The sequence below is a fragment of the Carassius gibelio genome, chromosome A4, assembly GCF_023724105.1.
Source record: "Carassius gibelio isolate Cgi1373 ecotype wild population from Czech Republic chromosome A4, carGib1.2-hapl.c, whole genome shotgun sequence".
Classification (NCBI taxonomy): domain Eukaryota; kingdom Metazoa; phylum Chordata; class Actinopteri; order Cypriniformes; family Cyprinidae; genus Carassius; species Carassius gibelio.
Genome location: NC_068374.1, coordinates 6,043,852 through 6,065,694, shown reverse-complemented (window position 1 = coordinate 6,065,694; position 21,843 = coordinate 6,043,852). Strand labels below are relative to the sequence as shown.

At 37.8% G+C, this 21,843-nt stretch overlaps 1 long non-coding RNA gene across 1 annotated transcript; it reads left to right on the top strand.

Moving 5' to 3' along the window:
• Nucleotides 1-17,201: 17,201 nt before the first annotated feature.
• LOC127968625 (uncharacterized) lies at nt 17,202-18,285 on the top strand. The gene is made up of 3 exons (XR_008156032.1): nt 17,202-17,309; nt 17,433-17,519; nt 17,990-18,285. It is a non-coding gene; the product is annotated as an uncharacterized LOC127968625 (long non-coding RNA).
• The last annotated feature ends 3,558 nt before the right edge of the window (nt 18,286-21,843 follow it).

The window sequence follows — 21,843 nt, the reverse complement described above, 5'->3', positions numbered from 1 at the left end:
ACCGTCAGTGGGCAAATTAGACCAGAAAATTTTTTAAAATGTATATGATTTAGGAATTAAGTAACCCCCTATTCAAGATATCCTAGATACGTCTCTGTTTAGGAGACTGAATAATAATAATAATTAATATTATTATTATATTTATGCAGGACTAAAAATGACTTAATTAGAAAAAAAATGAATATATTTACATATATAAATCTATACACTTTGCGCATAAAAATCTAAAAGTTGAATTTTATTTATGTATTTAATTTTAGTTTTCCACATTTATTTATTTCTGTATTTCTACATGTATTTCTGTGTCTGTGCTCTGTGTAAATGGAAAAGTATATACTAATTGGGTGGACAGCACCTGAATCTGAAGTCTGATTAGCTGAAATCTGGACCGAGAAGACAAATCCCTCTCAGTTCAGAATTTCAACCAATCAGGCTTCAGACTGAGGTCAGTCTTGCCTTTATACATTTACACAACGATTGACACAACACAGAAATAAATGTAGAAAAATATATAGATAAATAAATTGTATCTATCTTCCACATACATCCACACAGTCAAAACACCAAATGTAAGTGGTAATCACGATTAATTAATTACAAAGCCTGTAATAAATTAGATTTGTTAGGATGAGATCACGGGGTGTTGTTTCTGCTGAACTGTCAAAAAAAAAACATATATTATATATATATATTTATATATATTATTGGACACATTTTCATTTAGTGAGCTCTCTTTTACCAGCAAAAGTGTTTGATCATATGTAAATGTAAAACATCTTGTGTAATTTTAAACTACTGTATTTTTCTGTTTTATATATATATATATATATATATATATATATATATATATATATATATATCTTGTAACTCAGCTCTTGACATGAAAATCGAAAAAGGAGAAGAATCTGTTGTCAGTTACTGCTGCCCCTCCCCCCCCCCCCCCTCCCCTCTCGCGTGCACGATGCACAGCTTCAGGCCTGTCTGAAACTGCGCGAGGAAAAACTATTAAGCTACTGTTTAACATCGACTGATTTCAGTACTGTGTTTTTTGCAGCCAAACGGTCTGTACAAAAAAATAAGTATGAACGCATTTAGTGGGACAAAACGTTAGTGAAGTCTGGGATGAAAACTGTCACAATTGAAGAAAGTAAAAAAAAAAAAAAAATGTAAGTTGCTAAACAGTACAGTATGGCTAATGTTAAAAATCAACAAGTTTTTCTTCAGTCTTTTTAAAACTGTGTTTTATGCCAGAGCAGGCAGAGAGGAGAGGAGACAGCTCAGCCAAGGTCAGATGAACATCCACATTATAGATTCTGGTTCTTCCAGAAAAGGTAGGAAACCTTTAAACAGTACATTTCTACTGCTATCACGTGTAGATTTGTTTTAAAAAGTTAATAGTAGTTGGTACATCACAGTGGTGAGGGTGCTTGATGACCAGAGGGGGCATGACCCAAATTAGCTTAACTGTATTCATATAATTACATTTAAAAATCTATTGATACCCTTATTAGTTTTCTAAAATGAAGTAGTAGTAGTAGTAGTAGTTGTAGAGTAGATGCAGTTTGTAGAGTTGAAGTTTCTAAGGAGGTTTTATACAGTAGATTTGCCTCAGATTCAATATTTAAGACATTTTAACCTTTAAAAAGAAGAAACTTTTGCAATATTCTTTTTAACCATTTTGTTATTTTGACTTGACATTTTTTTGTTGTTGAAATTTTCGTTTGGAAATATGAACTGAATTTAGAAATGCTTTTGAAATTAAAAATGTTGCATTTAATAAACAAAATGAAGACAGCGTTTGGAGTGGAGTCATATTAAAAGGCAGTAAAGTATGGTAAAGTTATACCCTGTCTCTCCAGCTCAGTCACACACAGTGTAGGGCTGTCGTGGAGGTTATACGCAAATAAATGCAGTTTACCCATCTCTGACATGTCAGAAATAGTTCATCCACCTCTCAACAGTTTATGCTCTTCCAGAAAACCATTAAGTAGGCCTACCATTGGTTATAAACATTAAACAACACCAGCCTCCACCGTCATCAAAAACACCCCTGGACAACATATAAGTAAGAGAACAGGACTGCTGACATAACCAAAGTCCTTTCAGGCAAGTCGTGCCCCTCGGCCGCCATCTTGGCAATGCCTCCGGGCAGCTATTTCAGAATAACAAGACCAGCTCCTATCTAAATGAATGTGCAGAGAGTCAGAACTGCACTTTCACTGGTCACCGGGACATAAAAACAGCATGTATAGAAACAGCAGTAAAATATGATAAAAATCGCTGAAAAATGTTGAGGACTTTGCCCCAAAATAAGGTTTAAAACACCTTTTTCCCCACAGGTTATACCTTTACTGCTCATGCGCAAGGGTTCCTCAACTGTGCGCATACGTCTGTGGAACCAGACGATAGGCTTAAATGTTTCCCGGCTTGACTGTTAAAAGCAGATGATTGTTTGCAGTGGATAAGACACATGCCTTTGGTCGGAGAGACCCGGGTTCGAATCCACTGTGAGACACCAGTGTGTCCCTGAGCAACACACTTAACCTCTAGTTGCTCCAGAGGCGTGCGACCTCTGACATATATAGCAATTGTAAGTCGCTTTGGATAAAAGCGTCAGCTAAATGAATAAATGTAAATGTAATGTAAATGATTGTCTTTCCTGCGGGAGGGGTGGGCCATCTTTGCCGTTATGGTTTTTCCTTATATAGTTGTATTGAGGATTAAGGAAGTGGCATGTCTCTTATAAATTGTCTCTGACATAACTGAGTTACGCATTCGGGCAGCAAGTAGCTAACTGGACAAGCCACGCACCAAGCAGAAATGACATAAGCATATCTTACAGGCAGCCAAGTATAAACCACATAGACCCAGCAAACATTCATCAACAATTCTACTACTTAGTAGGCCTTGTCATCAAAAGACAGGGCTGGCTTTAATAAGTGAAATGAACAAACGACTTACCGTCAGAAGAGTTGCAGGCTACGTGTGGCCGGAGTGTCAGAGTCTGCTGATGGAAGAGGCTGAGGAGGTCTAAACCATTTTCGTATATCCATTTTTTTTGTCTATGATTAGGCTAACAGTTAGCGCTAAATGTCTATGATAAAGACAGACAAACTGAAATGGATTATGTGCACAGCGAGCTGAAAATCAAATGTAACAACATGTTTATTCAGTGACCAATAAGCATTGACTTGTGATGACCAAGCCTAGTAACATGTCATGAACCACCATAATTAATGTTTTCCTCGTTGATTTAATTTTATTTCATTTAAGTTATAGTTTGTACATTTAATATTAAAAGAATAACTAAAAGTTTTTTTGGGGGGTGGGGGGCATGCCATGGCCTGTGGTAGGAGGGGCATCAATGACTGCTGGGGGGGCACGGTGCTCAAATGCCCCACCACAGCGCCGACACTGATAAAAGTAAATCACTTATAGCAGGAATGTGGAAACAGGACATTAATAGTTAAATGCATGTATTAATGTTAACGTACTATCTCTGTATTTAAAAATATATTTAGTTACCACTTGTAGTACACTATGGGTTCAAATGTACTATAAGTAGTATCTAAATATATTTTTAAATACAGAAATAGTATGTTAAAAGTACATTTTAGTTCATATTTCATGCTGTCTCAAAATAGCACAGTTGAGTACACATAGGTGTTCTTAAGATGATCTTAAGTAGTACTAAAGAGGATTTTTTGTATATTAAGTACAAAATTAGTCCACGAAAATAGAGCACTTTAAGTATATTATAGAAATGTACTTCTTTTTTACCTGGGAGAAGCCTATTCAAAAGGTTACCTAAGTAAATGTAACTTCTCCCTGCCCACCTTGAGGATTTGTGCATCTTTTTTGCTGCAAGGCAAAATAATATTTCTCTGCAGTAGGGAACAGTGTAAAAACCTGATGCACTGCAGTACCAGTACTGGCCATTTGGGCGCACCTGAGCATTTTTACATGCATTACCGATTTCTGCCAGAGAAGGCGCTCTAGAGCAAAATGTGTGTGAAGTTCAGGAGTAACAAAACTCATTGTGGATCAAAAGTGAGGACTTTACAGCAAAGCATCAGGGACCAATCAGGAAGCCTACTCAGGCATTTTTGGCTTTAGCAAAGTGAGGACAGCCCAAAATGTCCTCACTTTGCAAAATTGTCCTCACACTGCTGGTTAAAAACTCAAGCATGTCCTCACTCTGTATGCTTTACAAGAACACACACACACACACACACACACACACAGAGAGAGAGAGAGAGAGAGATTTCTGCAAATTTATGTTACATTATTTACTAAAGCAGACAATTCAAAAGATATCAGACAACAACAAACTCTAACCTTTGACAAAAATATTGATTTGTTTTATATCTTTAAAATGATTAAATACATGTTCACAAAATATATATCAAAGTTATGAGAAGTTGAAACATGAAGAAAAATTGACTTGAAACTGATCTGAAATGAATGCGTCCCTGTGGATCTCTGCTGGATATATGTGGTCATTGCACTTTATTTCTTCAGCTATATCTCATACAGTTTTTTCTCTAAGCTGCAAATGGCAGTATTCTTTCTCTAACACATGGGCCAATATCCAGAAACCTTTTATATTTCTTTTTTTTTTTTCATTAAAAATGAAGTGAGAGAGAGATTAATAAAACAGTATAATTAATGCCAAGGGTCTTCACAATAGTGAATAAATAAATTAGCAGTAACTACTAATGTGTTTTAACCCTCTGGCCCTCTTCGTTTGGGAGTCACACTTACCTTCTTCGCGGTCAAAAGTGACCGAAGCCTTGAAATGTAACTTTCTTTTCTTCAGGAAAACCAGTGTAATATATTTGTGTTCAATAATATTTGTTGATTATTTGTTATGATATTTAGGGAATTTTATGATACTATGCAATATTTTTACAATTTTAATTAGCTACTTTCTCCATTTGAATTATTATTTTTTTAATCTCTTTATTTATTTACTATTTTTAAATAAATGCAATATTTCACATTAAAATAGAGTGAAAGCATTTAAAATCCATTTTATTATGTGAGAATTGGGAAATCTGGAGACATTAAAAAGTAAAAACTTGTGTAATGTTGCGTAACCTCTTGTATTAACACCCTATATAGATAGATATATACAGAGGCTTTTGGATTCCCATAGTGTTTAGACCTCATCTCTTCTTTTTTTTAGGTTTTGCATTTAGATCTATATCTAGACATCCTAAAAGATTACTTTTTGTCAAGGTTTAGATATTTTCGGTAAGATAAGTATCAGGTTTTACATTATGATCACAGTCAAATATTAAAATCTTGTTAGAAAGGAAACACATAGAAAGCATTTTTGTTACTCAGTATTTGATAATTAAAAAATCTAACAAAATAAGGAATGAAAAGTGATAATTCAAAATACTATACAAACATTTTGTAATTTATTAATATTTTATTCAATGTACTAAAAAATAAATGTTAATGTTGCAGTCTTACCGGTTCATTTCTGTGTGTGTGTGTGTGTGAGAGAGAGAGCTCCTTTTGTATTTTTTCCATTTATTGATTGGTGTCTATTTTGCACTCCTGATATTCTGGAGAGTCACCCCTTGATTGCGGCACACTTTTTTCCTGACCAGTGGCTGAGTTGTAGTTTGTACCACCAAAAGATTCACTGAGTTTTCACATTTTTTCGTATTTCCCATTCATTTCCCATGTCTGTCATTTTTCACCGCAGAAGGTAAGTGTGACTATTTCTTTGGACTCTTTAACATATCTAAATCATGTCCATTATTTTTTGTGTGTTCATATTGCTAATGTGACAAAAGTCACCAAGTGTCATCTCTTTCCGATGAAGCTACGTTTTTTTAAATTTCAAAATATAAAATTATTCGGTCAAAAATGACCGAAGAGGGCCAGAGGGTGGTTCCGGGTTCTTATCCACCCTCATATAGGTTTGTTTCCCCTCATTAAAACTAAAGTGGTGTTCATTGGTGATTGTACGTCAAGAGCAAGGACACATTTGTATGCGTAGATAGAATAAATCTTTATTGTCCACCGGGGTGGAAATTTTTCTTTGGCTCGTCGCAGTGTACAGAACAGATAAACATACAAACAATGCCTCAAGCATAATGAAGAAATATTCCTTAATGACTCAAAATAAAAAATAAAATAAAGAAAGATACAAAGCAAAATATCATATTAAGAATAATATACCTAGATACATAAAAACAGCAGCTCATTTATTTGTTGTTACTTTGTTTGGTTAAGAATAATAATGGCATTTGGAATAAAAGTTTTTTTAGTACTTTAAGCCAGAGGCACTCGCTAGAGACAGGGTGAGTACTATCTACAGTGATTTTCCTTGCTTTCTTCCTCGTTCTGTCAATGTATATTTGAGACAGTGGTTTTTGTGGTTTTCTTACTATTTTACTAGCCATTGACACTCTCCTGTTGAGCTTTTTCTTAATCTTACAGTTTAAATGGTCAAACCAAGCAGAGAGATGGAGAGTTAAAACCCTTTCAGTGTGTTTGATATACACAAGCTTGATAATCTGAGCACTGACCTCCAGACTGTTTCAATCGTCTATGAAGACTGAGTCGCTGTGAGCATTTCTTAAAGATCAATTCTGTATTATCAGTAAAACTCAGGTGGTTATCAAGAACCGTACCTAGATATTTAAAAGTTTCCACAGTTTCAGCTTCTTGACCATTAAGTAAAACTGGCTCTGTTATTATGTCTTGTTTTTTGTAAAAAAGTAGCTTGTTTGTCTTTGCCACATTAATTTCTAGCTGTGTATCTTTGCACCATACTTCAAGGACCTTTACCTACTCAAGATAAGAGGCTTCATCCGAGGAGTAAATAGATATACAGATATTACACAAATATACAAGCAAGGAGAAGAACATTAAACTGCAAGAGAACATGTTGGTTGTAATTGATTACAAATGTATTTCACACTTATATGAATTCATTTTCACACTAACTGTAAATGTTATTTCCTAGGGGGAGAATGTCCAGAGCTTCACCTTGAGGACATACTGATTTGTGCTTCTGGACTTTCAGAGACTCCTCCTCTTGGATTTCCAGTTAACCCTAGAGTGGAAAGGTTGATCTTTTCATTGAATATTAAACAAGAGTGAACAAAGGGTATTCAAAAGATAGTATTTTATTTTGGAATGTATTTTTAATATTAATGAAAGCAACTCATGTAAATATTATAATACATTTCCTTATGTAAAAATAAAATAAAAAATTGACCACTTATATTAATACTATATATATTAATGTGATATATATATATATATATATATATATATATATATATATATATATATAATCATAATAATAATAATTATTATTATAATTAATTATTATTTTAACTTAAGAAGTCACAATTTTCAATAGAAAACCATTTCATGATATTAGTTTTTCAGTATTTTTGATCAAATGAATTCAACCTTCATGAGCAGAACACTTCTTTCGAAATATTAAAAACCTGTCTGTTTTTATGTATATTTATTTATATTTTGAGTTTTCACAAGTACCTTTTTTTCTCTGTATTTTATTTTCCACAGAATGGTATCTAGGGTTGCCACCTTAATTACAGGAAAATAAGGGACGCCTGTGGGGGGGAGGTGGTTGGGACACACCTTGGGGCCACGATGACCACAGGTCCGATGACGTACCAGTGGTGGTAAATCACAACTTAAAACATGTTTTCATTAAAATATTAATTGCTAATGAACTTTAGTAATTGTATAAGGAGGCGTGAACACAGATTTTGGATACAATATTTGTCATTGTTTGCAGACAGTAACACCATCCAAACAGTGAAACCACATAATAAACAACCAATCTACAAACATTTCTATATTCATGTAAAACACACAATTATTTATTATTATTATTGGTAAGTTAATCTACTTTATATAGTCTATTGTTAATTCTACAGTAGCCTATTGATTAATGCAATCATTTAAATTAGTTGTTTATTTGCTTCACTTAGGCACTATATTTTTATTATTAAATAATAATAATTTAAATAGTTTGGATAATACCACTGCTTTTTAAATTGACTTTAAATTTGCTAGCTATTAATTTACCACAAATGTTTTAAGTTTCAAATCTAACTGCGAAATTAAACTGAAAGGCTAGCCTGCTACAGAATAATAATAGAAAAACAATTCATTACACAGAAAGTAATTTATTAACAAGGCCAAACAGCTAATTGGCAATAGTAATAAAAAAAAAAAAAAAAAAAATAGGCCTAGCCTACTAATGACAAAGTGAATCACAATCACTCACCGTGTTTTAAATTTTAGAACCAAATTAAAATACAGGGACAAACCATAGAACAAAAAAAAGAACACAGAACAATCAAGTGCAGTGAACATAGACTACATGCACTAGGGTGAGTAGCAATATAAAAAAATACAATCACCATAACAATATAATGAATTTTACTATAAATGTGCATATTAACTAGCCATATATATATATATTTTTTTTTACATCAGTTACTCGACTCAATTAGCCTACTGCCGTCCTGAACACGCTACACGACCTTCAGCACCGCCACCAGCGACCTCACCAGCCACGCTACCTTCAGCACCGCCACCAACGACCTCACCAGCCACGCCACCTTCAGCACCGCCACCAGCGACCTCACCAGCCACGCTACCTTCAGCCCCAGTGACAGGAGCGACCTCACCAGCCACGCTACCTTCAGCACCGCCACCAACGACCTCACCAGCCACGCTACCTTCAGCACCGCCACCAGCGACCTCACCAGCCACGCTACCTTCAGCCCCAGTGACAGGAGCGACCTCACCAGCCACGCTACCTTCAGCCCCAGTGACAGGAGCGACCTCACCAGCCACGCTACCTTCAGCACCACCACCAGCGACCTCACCAGCCACGCTACCTTCAGCCCCAGTGACAGGAGCAACCTCACCAGCCACGCTACCTTCAGCCCCAGTGACAGGAGCAACCTCACCAGCCACGCTACCTTCAGCACCGCCACCAGCGACCTCACCAGCCACGCTACCTTCAGCACCGCCACCAGCGACCTCACCAGCCACGCCACCTTCAGCACCGCCACCAGCGACCTCACCAGCCACGCTACCTTCAGCCCCAGTGACAGGAGCGATCTCACCAGCCACGCTACCTTCAGCCCCAGTGACAGGAGCGACCTCACCAGCCACGCTACCTTCAGCACCACCACCAGCGACCTCACCAGCCACGCTACCTTCAGCACCGCCACCAACGACCTCACCAGCCACGCCACCTTCAGCACCGCCACCAGCGACCTCACCAGCCACACTACCTTCAGCACCGCCACCAACGACCTCACCAGCCACGCTACCTTCAGCCCCAGTGACAGGAGCAACCTCACCAGCCACGCTACCTTCAGCCCCAGTGACAGGAGCAACCTCACCAGCCACGCTACCTTCAGCACCGCCACCAGCGACCTCACCAGCCACGCTACCTTCAGCACCGCCACCAGCGACCTCACCAGCCACGCCACCTTCAGCACCGCCACCAGCGACCTCACCAGCCACGCTACCTTCAGCCCCAGTGACAGGAGCGACCTAACCAGCCACGCTACCTTCAGCCCCAGTGACAGGAGCGACCTCACCAGCCACGCTACCTTCAGCACCACCACCAGCGACCTCACCAGCCACGCTACCTTCAGCACCGCCACCAACGACCTCACCAGCCACGCCACCTTCAGCACCGCCACCAGTGACCTCACCAGCCACGCTACCTTCAGCACCGCCACCAACGACCTCACCAGCCACGCTACCTTCAGCCCCAGTGACAGGAGCAACCTCACCAGCCACGCTACCTTCAGCACCGCCACCAGCGACCTCACCAGCCACGCTACCTTCAGCACCGCCACCAGCGACCTCACCAGCCACGCTACCTTCAGCACCAGTGACAGGAGCGACCTCACCAGCCACGCTACCTTCAGCCCCAGTGACAGGAGCGACCTCACCAGCCACGCTACCTTCAGCCCCAGGGACAGGAGCGACCTCACCAGCCACGCTACCTTCAGCCCCAGGGACAGGAGCGACCTCACCAGCCACGCTACCTTCAGCCCCAGGGACAGGAGCGACCTCACCAGCCACGCTACCTTCAGCCCCAGGGACAGGAGCGACCTCACCAGCCACGCTACCTTCAGCCCCAGGGACAGGAGCACCCTCACCAGCCACGCTACCTTCAGCACCGCCACCAACGACCTCACCAGCCACGCTACCTTCAGCACCGCTACATTCAGCACCGCCACCAGCGACCTCACCAGCCACGCTACCTTCAGCCACGCAACCTTGAGCCCCAGTGACAGGAGCACCCTCACCAGCCACGCTACCTTCAGCACCGCCACCAGCGACCTCACCACCTTCAGCACCAGCGTCAGCAACACCCTCAACAACCACGCCACCTTCACCATCCATTTCAATCAACACAAGATCATCTTCCCAATCTTCATTCTGCTGAGCTTTAGTCGGGTGGATTATGCAAGTCACCAGGGAGACGTCGTTGATGGTCATTTCGAACTCGGAACGATTAAGGAAATGTTCTTCAATGGACTCCAGATCGTTGGGTGAATGCTTTATGCCGTATTTGTCAAAGTAAGCAGTTAGGCATAAATCTGACAGAGTCAGCGAGTTATCTCCATGATGTGTCGTAAGAACAAGAATTCTGCCGTAGGTTGACTTGTAGAAAGATGATCTTTGCATTAGTTTGCAAGATTCACATCTCTGTGTAATGGATTTTGGAATAAAATTATTCTGCGGGCTGTGGCACTTTGGACAGCGATGTCGGGCTATAATTTGAATACCGGAGATCGTCGTCTCGATCAGGTACGTCCAGTGGTGGGATTTCTTTAATTTTGCTGGATGGAGTTGTTGTTAAACTAATTTCTCCACTTTGCTCTCTTGTAGACAGATTTGACAATGAATATGATTTCGATGTTTGAATTTCAGAAATAAGGCTGTCCCAGAGCGTGAGCTTCATTTCTCCGGTCCCGTCGCTGACCCATATCTCCTTCAGTTCACACTCCTCTTTCTTGACCAGCACAATTTTGCTAACCGCTGCACGGGACATCACTTTTGCTTCCAGCTCACCTACCTGCAAGTACATAAAAACAAGATATAGCATAGGCTACTTACATTTTGTCTGGGCTCCATAGCTTTAACATTGGCTACACTCAGCCTTGTACTGCCTGGAGGTGCGCTGTTGGAGAACGCTCACAACATCAAGACATGTGGCTCTATTACAGATCACATCGAATCCATTAGTATCGGAGTAGCCTGCAGAAATACAACAAAAGACAGAGATAGTTTTTCCATCGAGAAGCTCACAACTCTATGAAACTCCCTCCTTCCGCTCTGAATCACAGCGGTAAAATACTTATTTTTCTTTTTTGAGTTTTTCACTGGAGAAACGTTGTGTAGATACCCTTCTACGTCCCAATCCTCCTCTCTACGTTTCGCAGGGCTGGCCATAGTTATCTCAGGTAACTATTGCCTACTCTCTCCGCGTTCGATCGACAATGGTGCAGATACTCAGCCAGCAAAGTATAATATGACCTGATGTTATTGGTTAGTTACTTTGAACCTACATGATATCAAAGCGATGTTTTATTTGACATTAACATGAAAGCCCCACACAAGTTCTCTCGTGGGCCTACCTATAACATCTGTGAATGTTGAAAAAAAGTCATTGAACTTAGACTCTCATTGCTGAACATGCAGACTTGTTATGTCTGATTCTAGTCGCTTTGATGTTAGATATTAAATCGTTGATTTAAAGCCTAGCCTATATATCAGAGCTATAATTTGTCAAACTATGGAATTATGGAAGTGTTTAACTAAATTTAAGTGACAGAACAAATATGCCCTACTTAAATGTTGAAATATTAATACAGCCTATCACAAAGTGATTATCTGCGAAAAACTGATTGCCGTCCGTGCACTGTCAAAAATTTTGCCGTTAAATAACAGTAATTTTCTGGCAGCAGGGGTGCCAGTAAAGTACTGTTAATTTACAGCTCTTAACCATTAATTTACCACTCTTATTTTTTAACAGTATTTTACCGTAAATTCTACCATGGAAATTAACTCCACTCCCACTGCTTCAAACAGTTCGAGTTTTTAAACTAGCATTCCTACGATGTTAGTACTATGAACTTAATTCATTTGAGTCCACTGAGAAGGAATATTTCTTACACTTAATGTGCAGTAATAAAGTAACTAAATACATGACTTTTACTCAAATCACTGCAGCTCATTGTCAGCTGTATTACACATGTATGTGCTGAAGTACTTAACACAGAGATCACCACTGTATCAGCGACTCCACATTTACTGCCTTTATATAAAGCAGCAGAAAATCAGAATTTGTGGCTCATCATTGACTGAAGCACCGGGTCTACTCTACAGCACAATGGTGAACAACAAAACTACATTAAACTAAACGATCTCTCTTGTGCAAACACACATTAATACAGTCAAGTTCAGTATTTACTCTCATTATCAGTGTATGACTTTGCCTAATTTTTTTTCTATGGATGTTCACAAATATTTTAGTTAAATTAACTTATTTTTCATTTGGTAAATCTGACGTTTACATTTTACAGTATATTACTGTTTTTCCTTGACTTGACGGGAAAAAACTGTAGAAAAACACTTTTTTTTTGCTGGCAACCATTAATTTACGGCAAGAAACAGTAGAAAAACAGTTATTTACTGGCCAGTGCCAGTAAATAACTGTTTTTCTACAGTTTGTTTCCTGTAAATTAATTACAGTTTATTACTGTTTAATTATGTTTCATTCTGTTTTTTCTTCATCTTAAATCTTTAACCCTTTAAACCCCACAAGGAAATCCTCAGTTTTAAATGAACATTTATAATGTGTGCACACTACAGAGTGTTAGAGTAACACTGAATCAGTGAAGTTAATGAGATAATTCGGTGATTAATTGATGATTGAGCATTAGTGATAAACACCTGCAGAATCACTGAAGGAAAGAGAAACACAAGAACTACAAATGACGTCAGCCACAGCCTTAGATGAAATCAACTGAATAAAAGAATACATCAAATCTCTCAAGATCTGATTAAACAACTACTAAAACAGCTTCACCAGATTCACATTACTAACCAGACTGACTTTATTTCTGTCAGATGTCTACAGAAGAACTTATGGAGAGTTAAATAGGTTTAGGTGTTTTTTTCACTACCATGATGGAGATCAGTGTTTACTTTAGTTGGGCTCTTGAACGTGACTTTTCAACAACTAAGGGTTTTTTTTTTTTCATGCTGTAACAAAGCGCCTTTGGAACCTGTTATAGCAAAACAAAAGTACACAGAAGAAAAAAAATCTGATATTGTTCTTTATAGATTGACAAGAACAAATACTATTATTTCTGATCTAATCCCGTATCTCTTCTCTTATTGAATATTGATACTACAGCATGAGAAGGAACACTGCTGAGCCATAAGTTATGAAAGACTGTTAAGAAAATGTCACTCATAATAAATAAAAAAAAATCTTTGCTGAAATTTAGACAGAAATATCAAGAATCAGCGTATGAATCACAACAATGGTGACAATCCACAAAATAAATGAACAGATCAGTTCTGAACATCACAACACATGCTACTAAAACTTAAAACAAATGCAAAATTATAAGCACATAAGAACTCAAGAAAATAAGTGAACAATTCAGGGGCATAATTTATTCATGCCGCAATGCATGCTGGGAATCATGGATGAGTTTTATCCTGTGCTGGTACCCAGCATGCATTGCATCATGAACCTTTAGATTGTCACCATTGTTGAGATTCATATGCTGATTGTTGATTTCTCTCTTTGAGTGTTGTGGGGACTGCTGCCCGAAATACTTTTTAACTAAAACTAGTCGTTAAATCCATAAATACTGGTTATCACACTACTTTTCAATCTTACTAAATTGAAGTGTCATTCACTCAAATATTTCAACACCAAATTAATATTTGATTATTATAGCAACACTTTAAGTCAGTCTAGTAGATCATGCCTGTTAGAAACAACCATAATCCCTTGACTATCAAAATTAATACTGCTGTAACAGATGCATCATAAAGATACAAATACAGCAATAAAACAAAATGTAAAGTGTAAAAGTCAATGCTCAGGAGCCCAACTAAAGCAAACACTGATCTCCACAATGGTGACGCTAAACGAAACAGTAACATTATCATCTAAATCTCTGTAATTCTCAATAAGATCTTTTGATCTCTGTTCTCTGATCTGACAGAAATAAAGTCAGTCTGGTTAGTAATGTGTGAAGTTGGTGAAGCTGTTTGTTGATCGTTTAAATCTTCAGTTGATTTCATCTAAGGCTGTGGCTGAAGTCAGTTGTATTTAATGTGTTTGTCTTGTTATGTTTTTTCTTCTTCAGTGATTCTACTCATTAACAGCAGCTGTTGATCATTGTCTGAATTCACTCATTAGTGTTCATTCTCTCTGTCAGGTGGACTATATTAGTAAACTCATGTAGGGAATAGTGAATGAGGGTGTAGGGTGTGATTTGAAACACAGCCGCTGAGTGTCGAATTTGAACGTTGTTAATTTACGATATATAGCAGCAGGCTACTTCTCGAAAACGATGAATATTACCCAGAATGCACTGTTTAAATGAAAAACAGTATTTTACTGTCGAAATTTGGCCGTTTTTTTACAGCGATTTTTAACAGTGTGGGAGAGCGCACAATGTGGTAAAGCTGTATTGGCCCAGTTTTGATTGCTATAGTATTTGCGAGCTATCTATTTTTGTGAGCTTATCTAAAGTTAGGACTATTTATACCTTTTAAAAGCATTCACTGTCACGGTGCGGAAGTGGGTGCAGAGGAAAGAACAGGTCTGGGTCCAAATGCAGGGAAGAAATTACTTTAATAAACAGGAACAAAAAGCCAAACAAGGCAAAAACAAAACATAACCAAATCACAGGGACACGAGCAGAAGCTACCGGAATGCAAAACACGAATGACAAGCAACAATTAACATACCACAGAGAGACAGAGTGGTGCGTGAGACAAGAATATATAGTCTGTGATAATGGGCAACAGCTGTGTGTGTGTGTGTGTGTGTGTGTGTGTGTGTGTGTGTGTGTGCGTGCGTGCGTGTGTGTGTGTGTGTGATTGAGTGACCAGGTGTGTGGAGTGAAGGTAGCAGGGGAGAAACACAGGTGGAGCAACTAAAACAATGATGAGCACATGGCACAAAACAGACACAACACTCACAGAAGACAATGACTACGTTTACAATCTGTTAAAATTCGGGTTATGGTCGGGATAAGGTCACTACTCGGGTTTCTGAAACATTCGGGATAACCCGTTTACAAGCGTGAGCAGAGAGAGTTACTCCTGTATACATGGAATGTGTAATCAGTCGCCAATATCCCGATGTAAACGGCGACGCACGGTTAGCGTCTGGACGTAAGACGCAATATGCGTCATTTCCGATTCGTCTTCCTGTATCCAAAGACAACAACAACAGCAGCAGCAGCAGCAGGCAGATAATGAATAGTTTGGGGCAGATAGCGATAGTCTTTGTTTGCACTTTGGCGCTGGTACTCCAAAAGTGTGGTGTTGTGCTGCGTCTCGCCATGTTAACCTCGACTTGTTTACTTCCTTTATACTGCACGCGGGTTTTTTTTATGCGCCGTCTCTACTCAAAAGACCAAGAATCCTTGCGAATAGAACATGCGCAGAACACACATTTTGATGGGGATATGCCGAAATGCGTTTACAAGACCAAATATTCGGGTCAGAAAAGGGGTACCCCAGGTACAATATCCTGGTTTTTAAAAACAGATACAATATTATATATATATATATATATATATATATATATATTTTTTTTTTTTTTTTTTTTTTACTAGTAGGTGCATGACATTATAATTCATTAATGTAATTATATAAAGTGAAAATAAAGTGAACTGTGACATATTATACCCAAAAATTATCAATACAGTGGACTAATAGTGAAATTGATAAAAATAAAATAAAATTGGGAGCAACAATTATTCAGACACTTTGACCTGACCACGTTTTGCTTATGTGTTTTTTCCTGAATTGCTAATGCAACCTTTTCACACCAAAAGACTGAACAAAATGAAGCATTGCTTGGTAACTGGTCAACAAAATGTTAATAGTTGTGTAAATATTGTCACACTAACAGTTGTCTGAAGTTTTGGTTGAATTTAATCCATTACATACCTTTATTTTAAAGTTATCTGAGTTTATCAAGATGAATTTTTTTCTGACAGTTTAACTCTTGTTAATGTGAGAGTTCTTGTCATGTTTTATTACCAAATTATAAACTATAGCAAATAAACTGTGATAATGTGAGAAATGTTTAAGGTGTTTGAATAAATTTTGGCTCGATTGAATATAAAATTGTTACATTGAAGACTATCCAGTGCTATTTTACATTTAATTAATAATTTCTGTACCTGGACACCTACAAACTTTAACATTGTGTAAATAGCACAAATAAAATAGAACAAACATACAAATTAAACAATTTCAAACAGTTCACTTTTTTTCTTTTAGATGTCCATGTCCATTTTACACTAAGCAATCAGTAGCGACTGAATTCAGTTGTAAATATTAAATATTTTAACTACAGTGGTGTTAGGTATGATATCAGTCTGCATTGTTCATGGTGGGGTGGGACCCTTTGTGTTGGCCAGAAGGCTGTATTGACAGCTCTCAGGGATTCCTGCTCCACCTGTGAACATAATAGAGGTTTATGACACTGAACTGCATGACCAGCTGGACAAGGTAAGATATAGATTTGACAGTTATACTGTTTTTGGTCTTTAAGATGTCAAAAGTTGAATCTGTAATGTAATTAACAAAAGGGCAAAATTGCCTCTTTGTATGAGACAGGGGTAGCTGCAGCCTGGAGCAATGGGTGCGCCGAAAGGTTTCTCATTGGTGAAAGGAGTTTTACTGTGCTGGCCAATCAGCAGTAAACCTTTATGTAATTTCCTTAGACAAGGTGGCGGCGATAAGACGTGAGGTAATTATTCATCGTTTATACGTTTATCTATACTTTATATACCACAAATATGTATATTAAGATAAGTTTGTTACAATACGATAATAATTTTTACTTTGCATTATATCTTGCAGCTTTAGTAATTAGTTTATTGTTGTTGACAGACATATGTACAGTGAGACAAAACGATGACTGCATCGACGGCGAATCCTTCAGAGATGATAGTTTATATCTGCGTCCTTTTTGTACAAGAGAGTACAGAATACATCCTGTAAGTATAATAATGATTACCACCTCTGCTATTACAACTGTACTATGATAAATTCACAATCTGAAGACGATTAGACAAAATAAAAAAACTCTAATTTAGAGTTTGTTTCTACCTTTCTGCCAGGTGTCCAACTAATGCAGAGGATATTCAAGCTGCCAACACACTGATGTGAAGAACCCTTTCCAGAGAAATATAGAAAGAAATGACTGTGTAAGTTACATTGTTTTTAAACCATTGATTTATCTCTATCAACATAATCACACACAATATTGTAGTAACAAGATGTTGTCTTTATTTGCTGGAAAATGACAATCAGTCAAGTTTTAAGCACATCTGACACATCCAGAAGCCTGAAATGTAAAGCAGAACGTGCTCCACTTGCAGGTTATTGAAGCATATGTAAGCACACTGACATATGCATCATTTATTTTTGCACTGTTAATCAATTTTATATTTTCACTTAGTGCAGGTTAATGTAAGGAAGATACTGTACTACAGATATTTAAATCCTTTTTAGTATGTACTCCACTTCTTCACTGCCTGACCATCATCTTAATGTTTATGAAGTTCTATGTTTTTATTATTTTTTTATATCTAGAGCACCTTGTTCAGTAAGTATGTAGATGTTTTTCATATCTGTCACGGTCTAAGCATGATCTGCTTCTGTTGTTCTGATGAAGGAATCTTGTGTTGGGGAGGATTCAGTGTCTGTTGAGGCACATGTGAATGTGTTATAAAGTGAGTATCAGAAACACATCCAGACACATGGACTGTCAAAGACCACATGACAGGAACATGCTCCTGGAGACGCTGAGAAAGCACAGAAGGAATCTCTGTGGAGGATGTACTCAAATAATATACATACTTCAGGACACCTGCTGGAGTGAGTATATTAAAGAAAAAACTCATCAACTGTAAAATATAGTTTTCGGGTAATATTATTCTGTACCTTTTTAGCCCATCTGTAAAAAATGTAAAGCAATAGTTTTAGAAAACAATGTAGGATTTATCAGTGTATACAAGAAGATGAAATGCATGGTATATTGTGAAGCTTATACATTAGCTTCTGATTGTTTCTACAGTTCTGCAATAGCTACGCTGTCTGAGCCAAAGAGGATGCAACAGAATCTGATGAATCTGAAAAGTGTTTTCTTTTTTTCTCTTTATTATTATTATTGTTGTTGTTTTTGTTCTTTTTATTTATTTATTTTATGAAAGGGGGACCCGGCTACACCTTTCCTACCATACACCTAATGGATACTGACTGTAAAATGTCAATCATAGTTCGAGCGCTCAGTGTGGTGACAGAAGATGAAACAGATGTGTGTCCGTGCACCAGCCTTGATAAAGCCTTCATAACAGCCTTCTGGATGTATTCTGCTTTCAACATTGCATATCCACCACACCTGAGAAAGACACCGACTTTCCTTCAGAGGCACACTGTCAACATTAGAAGATGGAGACTTTACTCTGAATGATTAGCCTCTTGTATTAGATCCTCATGCCTTGACTGTTCCATTGTCCAAAGTGCACTCGAAGCACATTCACTCTTGTGAAGTTAACTCAACATGTTGGAGTGGTACATGCACATTAACCAAATAGCTTGCTCTATTCTTTTTCTATTCTATCTGTTTTCTTTTTATTTATTATATTAGTTAAAATCCCATGCTACGTGTACTGTGTTAAGCTAACTGAGATTTGTTATAGCTCTTATATATCATTGCTCTTTTTGTTGTTTTTGATTGCTTCAACTCTGTCCTCATTTGTATATTGTCGATTTGAATAAAAGCGTCTGCTAAATGAATAAATGTAAATGTAAATATTAGTATAACCTGTGGTATAGATGAGTGCCAGTCAACTTTTTTCTGATTCCATTCTTTTAGAAACCATGCACAGGAAGCATATGTACTTTTGTTACTCAGTGAAGAGTCAGTAGTACAGTTGTATTATAATATAATGGAGAAGGGTCTGGCTGCAGACTTGCAGTCTCAGACTCTTGCGCTTCTTTTTATTGGATATTTTATTTTACTTATTGGTTACTTGTTTGAATCTTGTTTTCTCTTGTGTAGGAATGGTTGACTGGAAGTCTGTCAGTCCAGATGTGAGGAAGACACACAGAGTGGAGCTGGAGCTCAGCAGATGTGATGGATGTAGATACTGTGGTCTTGGAAAGAAGGGCATCTTCACAGCTTTCTATTCAGACAAACAGTTTGCTGGATTCTTATCTATGGACTGCTACTACAGAATGAATGAATGAATGAGTGGTTTATCTATCTATCTATCTATCTTTTTACTTGAATTGGTGACTGAAACTGAAAGCTAAATAAAACTTTTAGTGGATAAACCTGTGTCTGTTCGCTTAATTGGTTAATGTAACTTAAAACAATGTTACTAAACTCTTCTGACTACTTTTTAAATGTATTAGTTTTTAAATTTTTAAAAAATTTTCTCTATCAGGCAAAACCTAGTTTTCTAGTGTAACACTTTACAATAAAGTTTCATTTGTTGACTGATGTATTAAGTAACATTAACTATTAGCAATACATTTGATACAGTATTTATTAAACTTTGTTAGTTAATAAACATACAGCTGTACGTTGTTTGTTCTTGTTAGCTCACTAATATTTACAAATACAGCTGACTTTAAATGACTTTAACTTAAGAACATCAAGTGCGACTAACTGTGTTAAGAGACGTTTGTATTCTCAAAAATAATTGTAATCTGTTTTTGATTATTGATAAACTAAAACCTAAGTTAAACGTGCAGTGGTGATGACGTCAGTAAGATGTTTTGAAGGTACTTTCGAAAGTAATTTAAAATAATATTATTTACATCATTAACGCTGTTTTTACACTGAATGAATTTCAATTGGTTTTATGGGATTGTGTTTAATTTATCGCTTTCTATTAATCTATAGGCCAATAGCGATTAAGAGTATGGCTCGCCTTTAGGCGGAACAGACAGTTTTCGCTAAACATTTTGCCACGCCCCCTACCTTTCTTTCCACCAATGAGAAACATTTAGACACGCCCACATTTTGCCACGCCCATTGCTCCAGGCTGCAGTTACCCCTACTTGCTTTGTATTGTGCTATTTTTTTTAAATGGGTGCGGAGGGGTATGCTCTTGGTCTGTTGAGGAGCTATATGTGACCGAGTGAAAAAGGATTCAGGGGTGGGGCGTGTATATTTCACTCTATAAATAGCACAAAGGTTCATAGATGGCGTAACTTCGTGACGCTTTGACCTTCTCCGTCTCTTTGTTAAAATGTACCAAGAGGGACTTCAAAACTTCAGGGCTTCAAACTGTCTCCACACGCTCGGTGCCTTAAGCAAGGTTTCAACCCTCGAAGAACGTCAGGATCTTATCAATGCAGCACTAACATACTATCTGGAGGTAATGATAGAGATGTCTCTCAGACAGTAAGATTACATGTTTGGTCACCCATTTTTCTTAATATTAATAAAGGTGTTAAAATAAAAGGTAAGAACAACGTACACTGTAGGGGTCAAATTTTCATAAATGTGTTACTTGTACACTTGTGTTGCATATGAAATATTGATAGAACTCTACTGATGATTAAGAAATCTTTGATTCTGACAACATATGTATTTATCTGATTAAAAGACTGAAAGAAGGACTGGAGACATTGAGGTGCTAAATGCCATAAAGGAGCACTCTTCCATTATGGAGGAACTCTTTTGTGGTGGTCCACTCACCCTGTCAGCTGCCTCCTCGCTGGTCTCTTCACGATACATTACTCCCCGAGAGGAACTAACAAGAGTCTTGGAGGAGGTGGCAGTTGGTCACTGACTGGATTGGATTATTGAAGTTGAAGGTTAGTCCATGTCATTTTACTTTTACCACATAGTTGTGTTATTGATTTTATTGGCAAGGTATTCTATTAAGCAGAGATGTGCCTGGAGTGTACCTCCAATTTTGGAAAATGTTGTGTTTTCTTACAGTGCCCTTAAAGAAACATGATAGGTCTTACTATGGTAGGTTACTACATCGTCTGTAGGTATGTTATATATCATTTATCACATGAAACTAGTGAAGACAAATGACTGACAGGACAATTTGAGAGGTTTTGCAGAACATGTCCTCTATATGGGTTTCACACGTTTGATGGTGGGGTGTTTAAGTGGTCACATTGTCCAACATGGGGGACGGGATGTATGCATTGGGGATATTTGCATAAACATGATCAAGAGTGTTGTCTCCTCTTCTAGGACAAAAAAAGAGATCAAATTTGGGAAGTGCTGCTGAGATTGAAATTGAAATCAACAGCAATGCTAAAAGCTCCATCTGGGTACACCATCTACAACTCACTAACAGCAGAATAGAGTTGTTTCAAAGATAGTTAAGCATTAATATCTGGGGTACAGACACTGAAGCGATTATAATAATTCATGGGCAGATACAATCTGCAGTGCAGGACTAGAGTTAAGAAACAGTGTCATCTCATATTATTAACAAAATTCTTCTTCTTAAATCACTCATTAGTCTAGCTCCTTCCGATCTTCTGCGTGTG